The sequence below is a fragment of the Symphalangus syndactylus genome, chromosome 13, assembly GCF_028878055.3.
Source record: "Symphalangus syndactylus isolate Jambi chromosome 13, NHGRI_mSymSyn1-v2.1_pri, whole genome shotgun sequence".
Lineage (NCBI taxonomy): Eukaryota > Metazoa > Chordata > Mammalia > Primates > Hylobatidae > Symphalangus > Symphalangus syndactylus.
In genome coordinates this window covers 104,019,152-104,033,876 of record NC_072435.2, presented here as the reverse complement: position 1 = coordinate 104,033,876, position 14,725 = coordinate 104,019,152, and the positions used below count along the sequence as shown (strand labels likewise).

The following is a 14,725-nucleotide window of genomic DNA, read 5'->3' as shown; positions in this document are numbered from 1 at the left end:
AGCGTTGCATTGCTGATGCAAGATGCTCCAGAACTCTTTCCCTCTGTCATGGGCCATGGCAACCACTAATGTTGCAGGTGGTGGCTGAATCTTGCAAGCAGGGACTTGGAGCAGATGTCCCAGCTGAATGGAGCATAAACAAGAAGTAAACCCTGGTTGTTATAAGTCACTGACTTTTGGGGATTGTTATTGCAGCATAATGTGGCCTATCCTACCTGGTGCAGTTACTCTGGGTGGTGTGTGAATGGTGGGTGTTAAGGGCAAGAATGGAAGCAAGGAGAGCTTGGAGGAGGTTATTTCATTCGTATGGGTGAGAGATTGAGAGTAATCGCTGATGCCGTTAACTCTGGGTGCTTGGGCAAGGGTAGTAGTGGTGGAGGTGGTGAGAAAGAAATGGATTCAATTACATTTTGGAGCTAAAGAGGCCATCACTTGATAATGAATATAAGGAATAAGAGAAAGAAAAATCTATGCTAAGGGTCCCTGTCACTCACCACTTGAAGAGCTCTCAGATCACGAGTTGGGCTGAAAGCTCCTCATACAATCTGATATTAGATAATAAATTCCGCTTGTCTTTGCTCAAGAAATGGGTCTCTACTTTCATTTTTCAGGGCTAAAGAAGTTCCTGCAAGAGAAGAGTGGGGCCTGGGTCTGCCTTTCCCATTGCCAAGGTGCCTTCTGCTGGCAGCATCATCCATTATGACTGACCATGGCAAATGCCGGTCAGCTGGCCTCACAGCAGGTGTTAGGAAAATAGTCTTTGGCTTGGTTATACTATCTGGCTTTCCCCAGGGAGGTAAGAAAATAGACCTATATCCCTCTGGCTTTGTGCTTCAAGCTCTCTCACCTGACTTGTGTATGTCATAGCTCAATCAGAAGATGGCTTTTTAGAATAGCTGCTGTGAAAATGGGTTAGCCAGGGAAAGTCTTATTAGAAGGAGAATTGTGTCAGGAGAGAAGAAAGAGAAATGCAATTTAGCATTGTATGTTCTCATTAAAATAATCATGCATCTTGGAAAGGAAACAGCATCATTTAGATGGGACAAAGGGGTGGTAAACCTGGCAATTATCCTGGTGGCCAGGGGCAAAGGTCATATGGCAAAGGTCAGGTCACCTTTGGGTTTGTGGTTTGCTACTTTCACTGGCTGCCTTTCTCTTTAGAGCTGAGAAGCTGGGTGAAGGTATCCATTCCAGGGGACTGTGTCTTAGCATTTTGTCCCCAGTGTGCCGACCTGTGCTGTCCAATGTGGTAGCCACTAGCCACATGGGGCTATTTACATTCAAATTAATTACAATTAAATAAAATGAAAAATTCAGTCTCAGTTGCACCAGCTGCATTTTAAGTCCTCAGTAGCCCCATGTGGCTAGTGGCTGTCACAATGAACAGTATAGATATAGAATATTTCCGTCATCACAGTAAGTTCTGTAGGACAAGCTGGTGTAGACTATAGGGTGGGGGAACTTAAAATGGAAGACATTCAAACAAGAAAAGTGGGGAGAATCATTATCAGCTCTAGTTTAAGGAGCCCATGTGCTTCTCACCTCTGTCTCTCGCTAACTGGCATACCTGGGCCTTAGAACCCAGACCTTATTTAATCCTAGAGCCACCCCCTCCTCCCTTAATCTCTCTGCAATGTGGAATCCCAGAGGCTACTATGGAGTGGCTCGTTTTGCTAAATATGTATTTACCCAGCAACTTCTACAAATCATCACTGGAGGGATGCTTTCCCAGCTGCATAAGCAGCGTTAATTCCAGGCGATGCCGACCTGCTTAGAGCAACCACATGAGGTAAGTGTGGAGGGATGGGGAGGACACTCAGGGGACCTGCTGGAGTGGCAAGAGAGTGAGGCCAGAGAGACCTGGGGGTGGGGAAAACTGGCTCTGCCACTTAGCACCTCATTGGCCCCCACATTGTCTCTTCTTGCCCTGATAATCCCTCTCTGAAGCTAGGAAGTTCCTTTAAAATACAAATCAGGGCCAGGCATGATGGCTAACACCTGTAATCTCAGCACTTTGGGAAGCCGAGGCGGGTAGATTGCTTGAATTCAGGAGTTCGAGACCAGCCTGGCCAACATAGTGAAACCCTGACTCTACTAAAAATACAAAAATTAGCTGGGCATGGTACCACACCTCTGCAATTAATCCCAGCTACTCAGGTGGCTGAGGAAGGAGAATCGCTTGAACCTGGGAGGTGGAGGTTGCAGCGAGCTGAGATCACACCACTGCACTCCAGCCTGGGTGACAACAAACAAACCCCCAAAAAACCCAAATCAGATCATGTCATTTCCATGCACAAATCATGACCATGATTTCCCATTGATTTAGAATAAAATCCAAATTCTACCAAGACATATAAAGGCTCACAGACTGGGTTCATCCTCTGCTCCCCAATATTATCTTTCACCGCAACCTTGTGTTTGTACATTCACGGCTCTCATCCTGCCAGGAATGATTTCCTTGTTTGTTTTCCTGGTTCTTGCCCATAGCGCATCCTGGATTTAAAATTCCTGCTTATTTTATTCCTCACTAGGGGAAGGACATGCTTATTTTATTCCTCACTATATGCCCAGTGTCTGGCACAGTCCCCAGAGACACAGTCCATACTTGTAGAATAAAAGAAGTAATGACCTTGTGCATGATGCTTGACTTCTTGGAACCTCAGTTTTCTCATCTATGAAATGGGGATATATTAGGATGATTTTGTAAGGTTATTATAAGGTAGAAACAGAGTTATAAAAAGTGCATTGTGCATAGTAGACATTCAAATTAGCAGTTACTATGATCATTATTGTAAAGTTGCAAGTTCAATACAGATCACTTTCTTTTCCTCCGAAGCCATTTCAAAATAAGTTGTCAAATCGATGCCCTGTCACCCCTGAATACAATAGAGTCTATTTCCTTAAAATAAGGACATGCTCTTAGTGATCACGGTAAAACTATTAGGTCAGGACATGAACCCTGCAACATTACTCCCATCTAATCCTCAGACCCCATTCACAGGTTCCTGTTTGTGCCAATAACGTCCTTTGCAGTGAAAGGATCCAGTTCAGCATCTACTGTTGTGTTTAGCTGTCCTGTCTCTTGGATCTCCTCCAGTCTGGAGTGTTCCTCAGTCTCTCTTGGACTCTCATGACGCTTTTGGAGGGGACAGCCAGCATTTTGTGGAATGTCACTCTGTGTGGGTGTGTCTGATGCTCCCTGGTGAATAGATTCAGGTCATGCATCTTGGGCAGGAATAGCATGTGAAAGATGTGGCGTCCTTCTCATGGAACCCTGTTGGATGGCATGTGATTAGTGCTGGCATTCACTGTGGTCACTTCATTGGGGGGCCCTCCCCACAGGGGACTTCTCTCCACTCTAAAATTACTCTTTCTGTCTTCGCAGTATTTTTTGTGGGGAGGGTCTTTGAAATTATGTAAATATCCTATTCACTATCAAACATTTACTTCATTCATTTATTTATATTAGTATGAACTCATTCCATGCTAGTTTTTTGAGTGGGCTGTAATTCATTACTATTCTCATTTATTTTGATGCTCAAATCACCTCATTTTTGGCTGGTGAGAGCCACTTCAAGCTGGCGTCTGTGTCCCTTGTTGTGACCCCTATGATACTTTGTATGTTTTCTTGCTTTCTGGCACAAGATATTCTAGTTATCTTGTTTTTTCTCAGAGCCAGCCCCGGAATCAGCCATTTCTCTGAAGTGCTTTGATTCAATTTAGTGGAGAATATCTGGAAACAAAGATATTGGTGTAAAGTATGTTTATAGCTATTAGGGCAGCACTGCTTCCAGGTCCTCTTAGTGTGCAAATCTAGGGGGCACATGTGTGTGTGCCCACATGTATGTGTATGTGGATATACACATGTACAAACATGTTTACATCTATATTTATTAGATTTTTTCTCCTTATTGGAAACCAGAAAGTCACGTTGATACACCTCTGACTCCAATCCATCACCATAGAGCTCATTCTGGTTCTCTTCCTTTCCACATTTGTGACTCCTTTCTCTGACAGTGAGAAATCCATTTATACTCAGTGGTCAATGTAACTATTCTCTTATTTCAGCTGCCACCCCTGCCACGCATGGACACCCTTGTCACCCTACCTGTGCACTCTCATCTCGTCTTGGCTGCACCCAGCATGGGCTCTGATGACTGTTATTACTGTTATTGTTGTTGTTATTTTCATCCTTGGTGGGTTGGTGGGGCAGTGGAGTGGATGGGGTGCTTATGTCATTTAGGTCACCTGCCCTTATTTGGCCAAAGGGACCAGGCCTAGAGGCTAGCAGGTGCATTTTTTTTTAATATTCATAGAATGCTTCTACGCAGTCCCTCTAAGAGGTCAAAGCAATTTAAAAAATCCTTGATAATTACCCAACATTCCAAAATTGATGGCTGATTCCAAGTACTGTGTGTTTTATTCGTTCACCTTCTCCGCAGAAATCAAAGGGAGGAAAAGTAAGTAGCAGCTGAAATGATCCCCCACTCACTTTCTATAAAGAGGAAAATTAGCTGCTCTAATAATCATGAATATTAATGTATAGCCAATTTCACTCAATTAAAATGATGATCTATAATTTTGCCTCGGAGCTTTATGGAGACCATTTCAATGACTACTGAGTAGAAGTTGGATGCTTTTTAAAGTTCATGGGTTTGGCTTAACTCTCCCATCCCCATCACTGGCTTCCATGTAGGATGGACCCCATTTCCTTCCTTGACCAAATTTCTCAGCTTTTAGAGAATGCATTCTTTCTATTTTTAGGGTCCAGGATCTATCATTGCCATGGTGAATTTATGAGATCTCTCACAGCTCACATTCATTCCCGTCTTCTTGAACACTGCTCCTCGCACCTCTCTGATCCACAGGGTCCCTGGGATGTGTACCCACTGGCCACATGTGTTCAGTGAGGTCCCACTTTCCCTATTCATAGAAAATTAGCTAAAGGAGAAACACCTCCCCATGTAGAGTCTTTATCCTGGGAATTTGGGATTGGGACTAAGAAGGATTAATGCCAGAGGGATCCTTCCCTTCCCTCCCTTCCCTTCCCTTCCCTCCCCTCCCCTCCCCTCCCCTCCCCTCCCCTCCCCTCCCGTCCTCTCCACTCCTCTCCCCTCCCCTCCCCGCTTCTCCTCTCTGCAGCACAGTCCCCGCCTTTTATACTTTGTCTTCTGTAGAAGTTGAGGATATGGTGTAGCTACTGACTTCACTTTTTCTCCTGCTCCTGGCTCAACCTTTAACTTTTCAGGGAGCTTTCCATGGTCCTGAAGTTAGTTCTAGGGCTCTGCAAAAGAATTTCCTTATTGGCATCTTTTGGGTGGTTCCTTTTCAAAGGGAGATCACATAGAGTGCAAGGTCTCCACCTCCTACCTTGAAGTTCTCCCAGCCTTTCCTCTTCTTGGTGGAAAAAGAATACCCATTTCTTGTTTCCATGCCAAGTTGCTAGTGCACCAGTTTCCATGACAACAGAGAGCGGGGAGTTAAAGGCCAGCCTCTCATTTATAGCAGAATTGAAATCTACCCTCTTGGAGAGTGAATAATGATCTCAGGAGGGTCCTGGAAATTGAAAACCATTGGTTTTTTATTTATCCATCCGCATAGTATGAGGCTCTGAGGGAGAAAATATGGGGGTGGAGGGGGAGTTTCTGTAAGGGCTTTTCATGGGGAGAAGGGTATGCAGTAATGATGTTGGCAATAGCAATGATAACACCTCGCAGGGTCTCCACATTTTAAAATCTGTGGCAGCCACTTTAGACCCTCAGTATAGCCTGTGGATTTGATACAGGAAGAAACTGGGACTTCAAGTGAAGAAGTGATATGTGTGCCCTTTTCATGCTGTCTTTTTAGTGTCTGGAGCATCTCACTGCCTGACTGGGACTTCCCCAGCAGTACTTAAGCAGTGACTCTCCTCCTCATCAAAAGGTACTGGTCCCCTGTCCCATTCCTTCCCATCCCTGATAACAATGGCACCCCTGAGAAGCCTGTCTTAGCTAGAGAGCAATAGTGAATTGAAGGGTTACTCTCTCAGGCCAAGTTTACTGGTGACTCCAGTGGCTAAAGAGCTGACACTTTGTCTGATTAGAGTTTGGTTATGGGTGCTTTCCCACATTCTGCTTACACAAAGGGCTCCTTTTTTTCATTGACATTGGGGCAGTAGTTTTATGCTCTATATATCCTCAGGACAATCCTAGGAGGCAGGTACTATTATTGTCCACATTTTACAGTTGAAGATATGACTCAGAGAGGCCATGTCACTTGTCAAAGTTCACACTGCTAGGAATGCCAGAACTGTGATTGGAGCCCAAGTCACCTGACACTTCGGTAGACATGAGTATCAACTCCAACAAGAGCCAGAATAAGCCCCCCAAGGTACTCAGCTTGCTTGAAGTCCAAGGACACTTCTGAGACTTAGTTAGGGTTAATTTCAAAGTTGTTTCCTTAATTGGGAGGGTTTGGATTGTAGAAAGGCTCATGGGGAGAAGGGCTTTGGGTTGGGTTCATTTAGGAACAGTTGCCCAGCACAGGGTGAAATGCAGCTGGCTGGGCAATAAATGTAGAAGCTTCACAGTCACAGAAAAAAATCCCTCAGTTTCATGCTTCTCCATTCTGGGAGGGCCTGGTAGCATCTTTAGACTTGTCTCCTCATATACTAGAGGGCTGGGTGGCAATGTCAGTTTGCAATTTTATGTTTCAGAGACCCAGAGGTGTGATCTGGGTAAATAATTCGGGTCATGCCATCATAAGAGGTTAGGATTATCGAGTCTCAGAGCTAAATAGGATCTTAGAAATAGCCAAGTCCAATGTATCCCAAGGTTTTATTGTGTATACCACCAGGGATACATAAGATGATTTAGATGTTGTATTAGTTAGGATAAGCTTATGAATGCAGTAATAAGCAAACCCAGAAGTGTCTGTGATTTTAGACAATCAAGCTTTGTTTCTCTTACATAAATTCTGATGGGAGTCAGTCAACCCTCTATGGTGGTGGTCCCCCATGCAATTACTCAGGGACTCATGCTACTTTGATTTTTGTGATGCTGCCACCCCACATGTAGCTTCTAGGTCATGAAGGCACAGAAGAGAGCTAGTAGGCTGCACATGTTGCCCAAAACATGACCACAGATGCAGAGGTTAAAAATCTTTGCTCTATGATTGGCTTGTTTAGCTTTCATTTTTGATTGGGTTATAAAATATAAACGTTTGTGAGATTTAGAAGATTAAGATCATTTTGATAGTATTATTTACAGACTTTAAATATGTGGCTATCACATGTCTGTGCAGGGGAATAAGTACTACATAAAATAGCTTAAATAGTTTGCGTCAGTGCAAAAAAAATGTTTGCTCTAAATAAGAACTGACTTGGCTGGGTGCAGTGGGCGGTGGCTCACGCCTGTAATCCTAGTGCTTCGGGAGGCCAAGGCAGGTGGATCACTTGAGGTCAGGAGTTCGAGACCAGCCTGGCCAACATGGTGAAACCCCGACTCTACTAAAAATACAAAAATTAGCCAGGTGTGGTGGCACATGCCTGTAATCCCAGCTACTGGGGAGGCTGAGGCAGGAGAATCGCTTGAACCTGGGAGGCAGAGGTTGCAGTGAGCTGAGATTGCACCACTGCACTCCAGCCTGGGCAACAGAGCAAGATTCCATCTAAAAAAACCCAAAAAACAAAAGGAATTGGCTTGCAAGAAGGAAAGAGGAGGGAATTTACCAGCTAGAGGCTTGGAACCACCCACTCATTTGGTAGTATATCATAATTACAGATTTTACTTCCCCTGAGTAGAATCGAAGACCACCTCCAAGATTTGATTTTTTGTCAGCAGGGGAGAAGGTGCCTCGACATTCAGAGGCAGGGAAGATGAGGCATCACTCTGTCCAGTAGAGAGGAGGGAAGCAGATCTTGTAGTAAACTCCCAAAAGGCAACTTGAAAGGGAAACTGATCTCATCCATCTGAAAGGTGTAGCCAAAGGCAGAAACACAAATGCATATACAAAGACACACAGATACACTGAGGCAGACACACAAAGACATTCCAATGTGCACACACACACATCCAAGCACACACAGGCTCACCCACAAAGATACAGCAACACTCACTTCCTCTGCGTGTGTGATTCATCTCCCCAAGGCTAGGAGGAGATGTTGAAAGGACCCGGGGGTCCCATGGGGACCATGAACGAGGCCAGTAGTGTATAAATCTGGGGTCAGCAGCAGAATGGGCTCAATCACCCCCATTTCTTTCTCTCTGGTGCCCTATAAATATCTCCTGGTTCCTGCCCCACCTCCCAGCAGCAATCCTTACTGCCATCTCTCCCAGCTTGTTAGATTTAGGTGCTGGAGTGATTTGTTTCTTTTCTCCAAATCAGCAGAAGCTGCCTGACAGGGGCAAATTCACCATTCAGGGATCCTGCAGAATCAATATTGCTTTCTCCTTCACTGAGCGGGAAAGTGGGATTTTTAGGGAATCAGCCATGGTTGGTTTGACTTGATCCCTTTGGCCTTGCAGAGCAAGAGAAAGGGATTTCTGACACAGGGTAGGACTGACCCCACTCCTCAGTTCAGTGTGGACTGCTGAGCCTCTGCTGTGGCTACCCTTGCACCCAGGGCCTTGGGTCCTGGGGTCAAGAAAATTAAGGCAGAAATCAGTTGGTAGACTTCTTGGAGACTTCACTCATCTTATGGCATCCTTGGTGCCAGGAGGTCTCCAGTATCATGGTCAAGAGCATCAGCTCTGCACTCAGCCTGTCTGGGTCTAAACCTCAGCTCAGCTGGTAAGAGGCTCTATGACCTTGAACTCATTACAGAATTTCTCTGAGCCTCAGTTTCCCCATCTTTCAAATGGGGATGATAATGGTAGTTCCCCCATGGGACTATCATGGATACACGGCATGTAAAATATTTTAGTACACGATCACACCCTGGGAGACAGAGTTCCAGAAGTCATGGCTGCAAGAGTCAGGTAAGAGACACAAACCTGACTCAAAGAGGAACATTCGTGAAGATTTCACAGCTGCAAAGAGAAAATGACTGCCAGGTCCCCACTCACCTTGTTAGAGGCCCTGGCTGTTCTGAATATGCCATAGCCAGACTCAATGGGGGCCCACACTGAGCTACAAACAACACTGGCTGTGGTGTGTTGATGGAGGGGTGAGACTGGCCTCAGGGCCTGCTGACTGTTCCTTGGGTGTCTGGGGCCTGGGCATGGATGTTACCTTAAGGAGCACACACCGGTCTCCCTTCCTCCACACCACCACATCCTCCCTGCCTTTCTTCTCAGAGACTCTTTGAGCACCTACTTTATTCCATGTGCTTGAACAAAGTAAACCTGGCCTCTTCCCTGATGGTGTGTGCCTCATAGTCTGGGAAGATAGACAATCAACAAATAAGCAGAAAGGTGAGCAAGATGATTCCTGATGGTGGTAAGGCCTCTCCAAAGAGGCGACATCTGAGTTGAGAGGGAAGGAGAAGAAGCAGCTGGCTGTGCAGACACCTGCAGCCCATTTCCACAGCGAGTGGGAATGGCAATTGCAAAGGCTGTGGAAAGCAGGAGAGAGCTGGGAGTTTTGGTGTTTTCGTTGTTGCTATTTTGGGACAGGGTCTCACTCTGTCACCCAAACTGGAGTGCAGTGGCACAATCAGCTCACTGGAACCTCGAACTCCTGAGCTCAGGTGATACTCCCACCTCAGCCTTCTTAGTAGCTGGGCCACAGATGCATGCCACCACACCTGGCTCATTAAAAAAATTTTTTTTAGAGATGGGGTCTTGTTATGTTGCCCAGGCTGCTCTTGAACTCCTGGCCTCAAGCGATTCTCCCGCCTTGGCCTCCCAAAGTGCTGGGATCCTAGCTGTGTCCAGCCCAGAGTCTTAAGTTTCACAGCAACAGAAAGAGGAACAGGGTAAGTGAAGGAGAGCGGTTGCTGCAGGAGATGAGGTTGGAAGTGTGAAGAGATCGTGTCCTGCCTCATCGCCCAGGGTGAGAAATGGAGGTTTTATTTTAAGTGCAGCCAGAAGTCATTTGCTAGAGGCTCCAAGCTGGGGAGAAAGACATAATCCAGTTTATATTTTAAGAGTAAGGCTCCAGCTGCTACATGAAAAGACCTGTGGAGGGGCAAGATGGGAGCTGGGAAGGCAGAGAGGAGGTGGCTGCAGGAACCCTGGTGCCTTGGACAGAGGTGACCAGAGTAGAAAGGAAAAACTGAATTCTCAATAGAGTTTGAAGGAAGAGCCAACAGGACTTGCTGACAGATTGAATTGGACTGGGTTAAGGGTGACAGATTTGAACTTGTCTGTCTCAGTTTAGGCCTGATTCTATTTTCATATTAACCTTCTTGTGATGATTAATAGGATCGCTCCTTGGGATTCTGGAGGGCAGGTGGAATGAACTGCAATGGAGACTCACTCCTTCCTCGACTCACAATAAAGGGATGTCAGAGAGCTGGGTTGTAACCCCTTCTCTGCTACCAACTTGATGAGTGGTATTGGCTAAATCACACACCCCCGCCCCCCATCCTGGCTCCAGTGTCCTCACTATGAAATGTACATGGTGTTGGTGTCTTCGCAGAAGGAAGGGCTGAGGAGAGCTGGACTTAATGCATCATAAATGTTCAGAGAGTAGAAAGCAGTGACAAAGAAGTGCATGTGGTAGGGTTGTATTGGGAAGGGTCTCTTTGCTGCCTAATCATTCCCCTCCCCTCTCTCTCCTCCTTTCCCCTCCCCTCCCTTCCTCTGTCTTTCCCTTCCCTTCCTCTCCTCCCCTCCCCTCCCCTTTCCTTCCCTCCCCTTCCTTCCCCTCCTCTGCTCTCCCCCTGCCTTTCTTCGCCCACCTTGGTTCTAAGGACCCTTCTCTCCTTCGCCAGATGGTGCCAACACAGAGCCAAGGATGAAAGCATGCGGATGCATTCTGCCCACTCCCGATCCCTGGTCTCTGAGAAGTGATGAGACTGGGGCTGGGGAAAAAGGAGATTGATCTGGAAGACCGTTCTGAGCAGGGAAGGATGGTGTGGAGGCCTTTGGGAAGTGGGAGGGGAATGGGGAGGGCTTCCATCGTGAGCACAGAGGAGAAGGGCCAGGGACTGAGCAGTGAGCTGCCCTGGAGGGCACCTGGCTTCTGACCCATCATGTGTGAACAAACCACCATCCAACCATCCTGCCAACTCTCCAGCCCCATGAAGAGAAGGGGGAGGGGCTTGGACACCTTGTAAGGAGAGGGAGAGAAGGGGTAATCTTGTTCCCTAACCAGTGGGGAACTGATCAGGGCCACTGGGAATTTTCCCATGAGCTGGGGCAGAAAGGGACCCTCTGTCACTGTTAGATGTCTATACCCAGTTGTCCCACCTGGGGAGTCGTTTCTTTATACATCCATGAAAGTACAGTGATGTCCAAGGATGTTTAATGAGTCTCCCCAAATAGGATGTTAGGAGACATCCTGTCTATCAGTCTGAGACTTGTTGAATAAATTACATTATAGCCATACTGTGGAATATCACACAGCTATGAAAAAGGACAAGCTCAATCTCTGTGTCACCCTGAAGGGAGATTCTTAATACACAATGAAGTGAAAAAGATGAGTTGTAGAAGCATGTGTATAGTTTCTCTCTCTCTCTCTCTCTCTCTCTCTCTCTCTATATATATATATATATATATATATATATATTTTGGTAAGTAAAAAAAGACGTAGAGGGCCAGGTGTGGTGGCTCATGCCTGTAGTCCTAGCACTTTGGGAGGCTGAGGTGGGCAGATCACTTGAGCCCAGGAGTTTGAGATCAGCTTGGGCACCATGATGAAACCCTGTTTCTACAAAAAATACAAAAATTAGCCAGTCTCATAATCAAGTCTCAAATAAATAGATGAACATTTTTTTAAAAAGGCATAGAGAAGGGAACTCTACAACAATTAACATTGCTAACTACAAGGGGTTAGAGTTAGAATGCAGTGGGGGAGATTATTGATTTTTTGCTTTACTTTGTTGTTTAGCATATTGCAAGGCATGTGTTACTTGCATAATTAAGAAAATCTAATACACATTTTTATAAAAATTCAAGGTGTCCTCAGATATGTTCAAGCCCAAAAGAATCTTATACCTGAACCCCCCAGTCCCTAGCTCATGGTAAGTATTTGCAAAAAATGTTGGATGAATGATGAAAAGAGGAAGAATGAAATGTTTAGCTCAATATCTCATTTCTTGGATGGTTTGTAAAGCTTTCAACAAAACAGGAGCCTTGAGGCAGTTGGTCATTAATGAATAACTCATCATCAGAGGTCTGGATTGAATATTAAAGCAGTCCACCGTGCCCCTTGTTAAACATGGTCCCTGCTGCAGCTAGTCTAAGTCCAGGCTCATATTCTAGCTGACAGCTTGGAGAGGAGTGATCGTCATATTTCCTCATGTAACCATCCTCATTTTTAGGGTTGACAGTTCTGCTGCTGCAATGACAGGGAGGTGGGTGGGTGAGTCCTTTGGGTGTTGCTGGGATGTTGAGTCCTGGGGTTGTGACTGGGGAGAGTGATGTCACCCTTGATAATTTCTGAAGACTCAGGCAGAGCGGCTCACTATGATAAAAACCTCTTATAGGTAGGTTTTTCTTTCTTTTTAGTAAACAGGTTGCTCATCACTCTTCGACAGCTCTGACTTTGGCTGCAGAGCGGGTGCTGGGCGTTGGGAGAGGGGCATGCATGGAGGTCCTTCTTATCTCATGTCTCATCTGATTTTTCTTCAGTCTCCTCCTCCTCACTTTCAGAGCAGAGAGTCCTCATGCACCACTGGGACTCTCCATGCCCTTCCCTGTCTGTCTGTGTCTTGCTGAGGCAGGCAGACTCCTCGTTCTCCAAAGTGACAGTTCATTTTCAGATTCCCTGTTCACGTTTCCATTTTGCAAGTGACAGACCAGTGTGTTATTCCTCTTAAGTAGTATAGCAGGAGCCTCTGGGAATGAAATGTTTAGCCAAATGACTGACTCTAACGGAGAATTTTCAGGTATTTTGGTAGACCAAGGGATAGAATAATTTAGGGATAGAATAATTTAGGGCTCGGTCGAAGTTCCTATTGCTAAATAACGTTCCCCACCCTCCACTCCCCCGACTTTTTTTTTTTGGAAACAGAGTCTCACTCTGTCACCCAGGCTGGAGTGCAGTGGTATGATCAGAGCTTACTGTAGGCTTGACCTCCCAGGCTCAGGTCATCCTCCCACCTCAGCCTCCCAGGTAGCTGGGACCACAGATGTGCACCATCATGCCTAGCTATTTTTTTTTTTTTTTGTATTTTTTGTAGAGACAGGGTCTCACCATGTTGCCCAGGCTGGTCTTGAACTTCTGGGCTCAAGAAATCTCCCCAGTTTGGCCCCCCAAAGTGCTGGGATTACAGGTGTGAGCCACCATGCCCGACCCATTTTTCCCCTTTTTATAAAAGCGATATGTATTCAATTCATACCACTTGCAAAATGCAGAAAGACACAGAAAATCGAACAACACATTCCTCCATAATCCTTTTAGTCAAAATGACTCATCACAACAGATACACACACAGTGTAAATATATATTTACAAAAAATATACTTTGTATATTCTTCTGTAGCCAGTTCTTTTCACTTAGCAGTATCTTGTGAGTATAGTCCCATAACTATAAATATTCATCTATACCGTGAGTTTTTTTCCAGTTGGAAAAATTTCAAACAACACTAAACATAAAAAACAATAAAGATCTCTATTATCACAATCCTCAGGGATAACCATTATCACTTTAAAAATATTCTCTTGCCTTTTTTTTCTATGCATGTGCACACTAGAATCTAATCTCTATACAGATGCTCCTCGATTTACAATATGGATGTGACCCCATTGTGAGTCAAGGAATGTACTGAATGCCTATTGCTTTCTCACCATCATAAAATGAAAAAATCAAAGCATCATAAGTTGGGGACTGTCTGTAGTGTCCTGACTTGCTTTACCTACCCTTGTGTCCTCAGCACCTTGAAGAAGTTCTGGCATGTAGCAAATGCTTGGTAAATATTGTTAAATGAATGCAAAATTATAAATGCATATTTAGTAGGGTTACTGGAATAGAATCCGCTTCTACATTTTTCCCCCAAAGCTTGTAAAACCCTCATTTAAAATGTTACATGTATTTTCTGCTTTCTGGGAAGGGGACTGGAGTTTACCTTTGAGCAGGGCCATCCCTTGATTCTGGGTGTGAGCACTTGGTGAGAAGAAAATAAGCAAAATAACTATCCACGGTTCTTGGGGATGCCCTGAAAGCTCAAATACCGAAGCTGCAGATGGAGCAGTTAAGTATTCTAAAGGGAACCTAAAGCAAACTGTGTGTGTTGGTAGAACATGCCCCTGCAGGGTTGGAGCAAAATCTGTTTCTAAACTTAGAGTTTGGCTGCCCCAGGCCTGAACACACTTGTTTGCTCTTGGGAGACAGGGTGTGCATTCTCATCCAAGCATTTGCTTGCTGGAGTTGAGGATTGAGGACCAGATGGTGGCAGAAGGGATATGCAGACTTGCTCTTGCTCTCACCTGAGGCTGGAGAGAAGTGCCACGTCTGGTAAGGAGTACCCTGGTCTCCAAGGTTGGTCTTCCTCCCGGTAGTAATGTACCAAATCCAATGAGCGGACTTGGACTTGCCCTCCTGGCCTATGTGGTTGTCTTGTTTGGACTACGGGGTGATGGTGGGATGTCCTTCGGAGGAGAGACGTTCCCATGTTTCTCCAGGGGGTATTGTTGGTCTA

The 14,725-nt window shown here is 45.4% G+C and overlaps 1 protein-coding gene and 1 long non-coding RNA gene across 2 annotated transcripts in view; one reads left to right on the top strand and one right to left on the bottom strand.

Moving 5' to 3' along the window:
• CMKLR1 (chemerin chemokine-like receptor 1) overlaps positions 1-14,725 on the top strand; it is a 224,620-nt gene that overhangs the window by 39,498 nt on the left and 170,397 nt on the right. The window contains exons 6-7 of the mRNA XM_055237627.2: positions 612-796; positions 1,579-1,789. The gene's annotated coding sequence lies outside the window, so the exon portion shown is untranslated. The remainder of the gene's footprint in view (positions 1-611; positions 797-1,578; positions 1,790-14,725) is intronic.
• Positions 2,834-5,333, bottom strand: LOC129460067 (uncharacterized). Its single transcript, XR_008650149.2, has 3 exons — positions 5,164-5,333; positions 3,548-3,733; positions 2,834-3,274 (listed from the first exon to the last, which is right to left on the bottom strand). It is a non-coding gene; the product is annotated as an uncharacterized lncRNA (long non-coding RNA).